At 51.4% G+C, this 7,740-nt stretch overlaps 1 long non-coding RNA gene across 1 annotated transcript; it reads right to left on the reverse strand.

Annotated features, from left to right (window-relative positions):
* Positions 1-3,324: 3,324 nt before the first annotated feature.
* On the reverse strand, positions 3,325-4,521 carry LOC311423408. Its single transcript, XR_014685703.1, has 2 exons — positions 4,348-4,521; positions 3,325-4,042 (listed from the first exon to the last, which is right to left on the reverse strand). It is a non-coding gene; the product is annotated as an uncharacterized lncRNA (long non-coding RNA).
* Positions 4,522-7,740: the final 3,219 nt, after the last annotated feature.

Genomic DNA, 7,740 nt, shown 5'->3' on the forward strand with positions numbered 1-7,740 from the left:
GATCTCAGAACAGCTTTTTTCTTAAAGCTATCTTTTCAAACAGGTTAAAGTTCAATTATCTTTTTAATCACTATTTTTGCCCCACATCCTGCTTTGATTTGTTTTGCTTTATCTACCTGCACAAAGTATTTCATTTAGGAGGTGAAAGGCACTGCTAATTTTAGGCACCATTATTAGCCAAAGACTTCTGGAATGATGCTAGAAGCAGGGAATTGCTTCTTGCACTGTAGAGAAAACAAATTATCCTCTATGAACAATTTCTGTAGCTGAGTGCACGTTTACCCGTAGCTGTGATCATCTTCTCTGGTACCTTATAAGAGGGCAGCGCCCGCACACCGCCAGATTTCAAGTGTGACTACTAAGTTTGAACAGAGAAGCAATACTGAGATTTATAAACAGGGAGAGACAATACAAGAGCCAAATGTAGGACAAAAGTTTGTCCTGTTTGTTTATGTTATTGCAGTGCTGGTAGTTAGAAGGGGGGTTCAGCTGAGAACAATGAAGACACAGCCTTGAGTGTCCTGGAGCAGTTCAGGCAAGTTAAGAGAGCCTGGGCGTAAACATTCCTTTTCTTATCTCTCTCACTTGTGGTACAGCTGCCAATAATAAGCACATGCCCATGCAAGATGGTCAGAAAAAAAGTTCTTCTCAAGCCCTTCCCATTCAGGAGTTCTCCTATCTTCCCTTAGCTAACCATGACTAGTTTTTAGGTGCTGAAATACAGCCTCGGTGTGGCAGCAGCAGATGTTGTTGCTGCCATTGCAAAGATTCCAAAGCCAGTGAGAAGCGTGGGGTAATATTCTTTTTCCCCAGGGAAGCAGTCTGGGAAGGGCTACACTTTGCTCTTTAAAAGCAGCTAGGACACTTCCGTACAGAACATGAAGTTTCACTGATAACACTGTAACACGACTAGCATCGAGCAGGAAGAAAAACCACAAACACTACACCCCTAAAATAAATAATAAAAAAAAAAGCTTTCTCCTTTTCCTTCCTCGTAAGAAATTGCACCCGTAGGAGAGCCGAGGAGCTTTTTTTCCCCCTTGAAAATTATGTCTCTTCGTTGGGGGAGAACGCGAAGGGAAGCAGGGGGAGCCCGGCAGAGGGCAGCAGCGCCCCGCGGCAGGGGCCGGGCTCCCCCCGGCCACCGATGCCTGCTCCAGCAGGTGCCTGCCCGGAGCTGCGAGCCCTGCTCCGGAGTTAAGGGAAACACCTTGTTCCAGCTGCTGCTGGCAAAAGAACAGCCGGGTTTCGTTATTTTAAGGTTTCCAGACTCCAAGCCTACTCAGAGCAGCTAACAGAAGAGCAGGCTTAGTTGCTTTGTTATTTTTGGTAAATCTGAAGGTTTTATAAGCATAATTTCTTGACCTTGAAAATTTAAGTTTAAATTCAGAGGAATACAAAAAGCAAGAGGAATGAAAAGCATGATAAAATAAAAAAATAAAAAAGCTCACCTATAGCTTTGGGACCTTTTAGTTATTTTGAAAATGTACACCAGCATCCCCAGTACACTGGCTGGGGTCTTTGAAGTAAAATCTTTGAGATTTAAGTGAAGATCCATTTGATCCTTATCCCTGATTAATTTTACCTACATCGAGAGAGTTGCTGAAAAGGATGGGAAAGAAAAATAGCAATTCCATGGGAAGACACTGAAGGAATTGCTGCCAGGCAGGAGCTGAAAAGCAGCAAGGGGAAGAGCTGATGCCCCGGTGCTTGTCCTGGTGCTCCAAGTGCCTGCTATGCTCTGATCCCCTTGGTAGACCAAGTGTTGCAATGGGCACAAATGACCTAATTCCTGGAAGAGAGCTATCGCCTCCCAGTAAAGGAGAGAGATATTACAGGATACATCAGGTAGCTGTGAGGCTCTGAGCAGTCCTCACCATGGCAAATCCTAGGGCGAGTGCCATAACCCTAGTTCTGGTGCGAGTCCTTCTCTGCCTGCCAGCATGCAGGAGCTGCAAGCTTTAGGTAAAGATGCAATAACTTCATGGTCTCTACAGGATTTACAGAGTAAAAGTGGTGCCTGTTCTGAGTTCCTTTTCCCTGTGAAACTATGAAAGTCTTAAAAAGCAACTCCAGCACTGTCACATCCAAGCAGACTTCTTGATGGACCCTGAGTACAAAAGCCTGGGTACAAACGCAGCCACCAGCAGAGCAGCTCATCTTTGCGTGGTCACAGACTGAAAGGAGATGCTGGCTCCAGTGTATGAACAGATCACTGACTGCCTGCAGGACTTTGTGGGTGCTGACCAGAGAGCTTCCACCTCAACAGATAGGGCTGACCCGCACCTACTGCCCCACAAAGCCTAACATCATCTTTTCCCACCAAAAAAAAATAAACTATCTCAAAGAGCAAACCCTCTTATGATGGGCATCCAACAGTTGTCTTTGTGTTTCACAGCAGTGCTGTAGCTCAGTGTCCAGAGAAACACTCAGGCAGTTACTGCTGAAAATGGCATCGCAGATTAAATGCTATCTTTTGGTGCCAAGACCTTTTTTTTTTCAGGCTGCCAGAGAAAAAAAAAAAAAGAATCCATGTATCAGGCAGGCAATACTAGAAACATCTTACAGGCCTATCGTGACACTTGGTTGGGGTCACAGTACGCAGGTTGTCCAGACTCAGGCAAGATTAACTCAGACTGGGGTGGATGAAAGAGCTGCTAGGATGCAGGGGGGCAGTGGGTATGCCTTACAAACAAGGCTAGGGCTTGGCTCTTTCAGCCAAGCAAGGTAAAGGCAATACATGTGCCTTAAGAAGCAAACAGCATGAAGAAGTGTATGGCAGCAAGAAGACCTGTCACCGACATAAGCGTGTTGGAACTGCCCAGGAACAAATTTGGGCTGGAAATCATGTTTTCTCAGAGTTCTGGAAAAGCCTCTGGATAAGCAAGAACATTTGTGATGAGGGCTTATGGGACACTTGGGTCAGCCACAGGCCCAGCAGTTTGCCCTAGCGGACCAAGCCCTGCCCTACAGGGCACCCACCAGGATCTTACTCCTGATGACACCCAAAGCCCTCCCCTTGGTCATCCTAAAGCACTGAAATCCTTCTGCAAGTGACTGGGAAGAGCCAGTACCTGACCCAAACCCAATACTTTACCCAAACTCTCTGCCCACGTGGCCACAACGTGAGACCTGAAGAACCCCACAGGTTCCCACCGTCCTCTAGCGGGGCCCCGGTGGGTGATGACCAGGACAGCCTGCAGCTATTTTCTGCTTGTGGTAATTACAGTATCAAAAGCCAAACCAACAGGTTCTTTAGCAAGGTGATTCCCCGCAGCTTGCAAGATACAGATATCAAAATACCCCACAGATTCACAGCCCAGGTTCCAGGTGACTCAGGATAATATTGTGCCGTATAATAATTTCGTGTAATTCCTTGTTCATGCTGAAGAACTCAATTGATAATGACTGTCTATAAAAGTTAATAGCAGGCTACATTAAAATGCTTGTAGAATTATCTCTAGGCAGCTGCAACAGTATATTACTAGCAGGAGGCCTATCAGCAGCCCTTCAGCTTCAAGGTTTGTTTCCCGGAGGTCCCAATTTTGGGGCCTGGAGCAGACTGGGGAGCAGCATGGTGGGGTCTCACCCTTTTCAAGGTAGCAAAGCCAGCAGCCAACATGCTCGCGGGGCTACTGATGGCTCTGTGACAGCAGTGGTGCTCTGCAGCATCTGGAGGGATGCTCGGACCCCAGGGCCCTACTCTGAGCTCCCAGGAAGGAGGCTCCCATCCCACCACCCCACCACCCACACCAACTGGTGCGTCCCACGCAGAATCACCCATCTTGTGCCCAGCCACCAGGCAGGATGGGGTCTCTCAAAGCTCCAACACTTCAAAGCTGCTTGGCCCCGTGCCCCATCCAGGTGCTGCTGCTGCAGGATGGTGCCCCAGGCGTGGGGACGTGGGCATCTCCAGCTGGCAGGACCGGCTGCCCCGACTGCCACCAGGCTCTGCTGTCCCACGGCGAGGTTCAGCTGAGGTGACTGGCCCAAGGGCACCGAGGAGAAGAGGGTGGCGGAGCTCCTCGCCCAGCAGGAGCAGCTTCACAGCAGGGAGTGGGAAGAGCAGGATGTAAATCAGGAAGGACTAATTGCTGCTCCACGCAGCTCACCTAAACCTCTCCTTTCCAGAGGCTCCTTGCCCACCCAGACCATCCCTGCCTGGTTGAGGCATTGCCCCAGAGCCTGCACGCAGCCCCCGCATCCCTCCCCGAGTCCAATTACAGAGGGGATCACCTAAATACAAACCTGCTGCCTCTGCTGGGAGAAGCCCAGCATAAGAACAGGCCAAGCCCTTCCAAGGTGAAAACAGCAAATATTTGCTTTGCCTTCTCTACGGTTATGCACCAGGAGCTTTCAGAGCCTCAAGAGAAGCCAGGTGAGCAGCACCGCTCTGAGCAGGAAGGAGCCCATTATTTAGTGAGAACATATTCCCAGGATGTCCCTGGCTTGGCAGACCTAAGGACTGAAATAGTAAGTTAGTGCATATAGATCATCATTTACCGAAGCACAAGCCCTGATGCACCTTTCTAGGGAAGCTCTAATTTATTATGCATTGTCATTAGCTGCAGCAGGCAGCAGGGCCTTCATTAGAGCTAGAGTTAAGGTCTGTTTTGGCTGCCTCATCAGCATCAGTGAACTGCGTCCCTGCGAGGTTTGATACAATTTAATTAACCTAATTAAAAGCTCTGATTGCAGAGATGATTGGGGTAGAGCCAGCAGCAACTGCATATTTATAACGAGCTGGAAGGTGTGGGACTGGAGCCAAATGATATGCATCTCTAATGAGCTGGTGCTATTGAAGTGTGGATTTGGAACACTAACATTTATTTTTGGCAACAATGGCCAGTTTATCTTCATGATAGAAACGATCACTGCTTGATCGCAGGGAGCAGGGAGCTCTGCACAGTTCTCCCTGGGCCTCCACAGCCGGGGGGAGCCCTCCCCCAGCACCCCCAGCTCCCCCTGGCCCCCAGCATGCTGCAGGCAGCCCCTTGGGGTGCACTAACCCCAAACCACAGCCCTAGATAAGGCAGGTGGGAGATACCAGCAGGATCCCCATCCCCAGCACAAGGGACCCAGCACCATTACACCAGTCACCCCACACCCAAATCCTCTGCAGAGCAACCAGACCTCAAGCACCACAAAAAAATAAATAAATAAACCCCTTTCCCCTACACCTTACCTGATCCCAGCACCCAGGGCAGGGGCTTTAAAGCTTCTGCTGCCCTGGCTGATTGGGCTGCTGGGGCTCGTAGGTGCCAGCACCTGGCCCAGGAGGTCTGTGGGTTCCCTTTCTCCTCCTGTTTGAAGACAGAGATGGGGGATGCATGTCCTGGTGGAGGCACCCTGCCTGTCCTTGTCCCCGGTGCAGGCAGCACTCATTGTGCTCCTGGGCATTGCTGCTGAGCCAGAGCCCCTCTGCCCCTGTGGGACAGGCAGTGAGGTGGGGGCTGCATCCCATGGGTGCCCCCAGCACCCACATCCCCAGTGTGGGGTCAGGGTGCTGCGGGATCCCGGGGTCAGCACACCCCTGTGGCAGCAGCAGGCCGTCCCTGCGAGGCTGCCGAGCCACTTGGAAAATTTGATCCACGCTAATTATGCTGAAAGGAGCCCTTCTGATAACGAGGATGAAATGGAAGCATAGATAATACTCCTCTCTGAGTGCCATTAATCTTTAAAACTGGAACAATAAGTGAAAACACTGCGGGGCATATGAAGCAAGGTGTGATTCACATCTGCTCCTCCGTGGCCGCCGCCTGATTTATTGGCGCACGGCGATTTTCCTGCACAGTTTCAACAGCGCTGCATTACATAACACCATGGACTGTTTTGCTTGCCTTTATCAATCAAAATATCTCCTCCGTGTCCTTCTCCCCAACCCAGCCCGGGAGACCTCTGGACAAGTCCCCCCCAGACACCTCCCTCAGCCCTCCCGATGCCCTCCTGGGACAACAGGGATGAGGTTCCTGCGCTCCCCCTGTCCCCTGCCACCCGGCCGTGCCACATCTATCTTCATGTTTGACGCCTTTCATTTTCAAATGGCTCTCTCTGGGATTTGCTTTCTTTTATTTAAATTGTGGATTTGCCGCAGTGACCTTTTTGCCGGCTCCGAGGAGAGGTGGGCAGCAGCTTCCCATGGCAGCCCCACGAAGCCTGCTGACCCGGGGCTTTGAGCGAGTTCAAAGCCTTGCTTGCCTCTGCCTTTTGGCCATAGCCCTCAACAGAGCCTTTAGATGGATTTTTTTTTCACCCGCTTGACTGGGAAGACATCATCAGAGACATTTCCCCTCTCAGGCTTTTTAATATTTACACTGACTTTGTGAACAGATAATATATTCCGTTCTCTTCTGCCTTGAAGAAGCCGACGCTCCTCCTCGCAGCGCAGGCTGGGGAAGCGGTGGCTGCCGTGTGCAGGCTGCCCTGGGAGCCCAGGTGGAAAGGTCTGGGGGGAGGCAGAAGGCTCTGGGTCACTCCTGCAGCCCACGGCACCATCCCAGGGCAGCCCTGCTGAGCCCCCATCTCCTGCTGCACTGAGGGAACGATGCCATCAGCCAAACTGTGACCTCCAGGGTGGAGAAAGGAAAAGCCTCTCCAGTGCTTGGCATTTGCACTTGGGCATAGCCTCCTTCCTCGCCTCTCACCTGGTGAGCACCTCAACCACGGAGCCGCGTGAGCAGCATCCAGGAGCGGTGGATGGAGGCTTCAGGGAACTGCTTCCCGGCACAGAAAGCCTCTGGGTGAGGTACAGCCTCCCATCCCACCAAAACCCAAGCTCACTGGGGCAAAAATCCATCCTCACTTGTGGAGACAACAGGACAGGGTCCCAGAGCAGGAGATGGGCTTACTCTGCCCTCCTGCTGCAGGCAAGGCAGAGCTCCCTGCTCCCTCGCAGTGCCGCAGGGCTGCTCGATGAAGAATCATAGCCCAGGCAGCCACTGAGCTCATGGCCAGGTGGGATGGCTGTAGAGGTCCCCATGGTGCTGCAGAAGGGGACCTGGGGGCTTCTGCAGGTGGCCCGAGGTGGCCCTTAGGTGGGTTGGCGTGTGACAGGCGCGGTGAGGCGCACAGCTGCGCGGGGGGTCACATTTTTTCAGTCCTGTGTTGCCCCAGCAAACAAATGTCCCAGGATGCAGACAATAATGTTTTTATGAGACTCTAAATTCTAGCCTCAAACGCTCTTTGTAGTGGACTAATAGCCAACACGTGGCCCTTCGTCTCATGCTGAACTTTTGTGGTCCTGCAAGGGAAGAAAAGGCCCTGGTGAGCATTTACACTGAGCACTTTGTTCTCCCAGATTTGTAGAGCAGAGAGAATAATGTATTGAGACTCTCAGCCCGTGCCAGTTTGGCTTCATTTGTCCTTCTGAACTTGCCCTGAGAGATAATGTTTCCTTCTAATCTGCTGCCGTCCACCTACAGCAGGGACCCAGCGAATAATTCCCCCAAACAAGCCTTTATTCTTAAGGCCCTATCTGGCCCTAACCCCCTCTCCCCCTTACAGAGTAATTGTTGTGTTCATTACATGATAATAGCCCGAGCTGTATTCCAGCCCACACTCGCCATGGCCACACAAACGAGGTTCAGGCCGTGCGGCTTTCAGGGGAATGCTGCTCATTTGGCATTATTTGAAGGAATGTGCCGGGCAGCCGAGCACCAGGCACGCTCTCCTCGCCAGCCTGCCTGCGTCAAATCGCCCGTCAGATGTGGTGAGAAACCAGCACAGCCTCCAAAAAGCCAA

This window comes from Aythya ferina, assembly GCF_964211825.1.
Source record: "Aythya ferina genome assembly, chromosome: 24".
Classification (NCBI taxonomy): domain Eukaryota; kingdom Metazoa; phylum Chordata; class Aves; order Anseriformes; family Anatidae; genus Aythya; species Aythya ferina.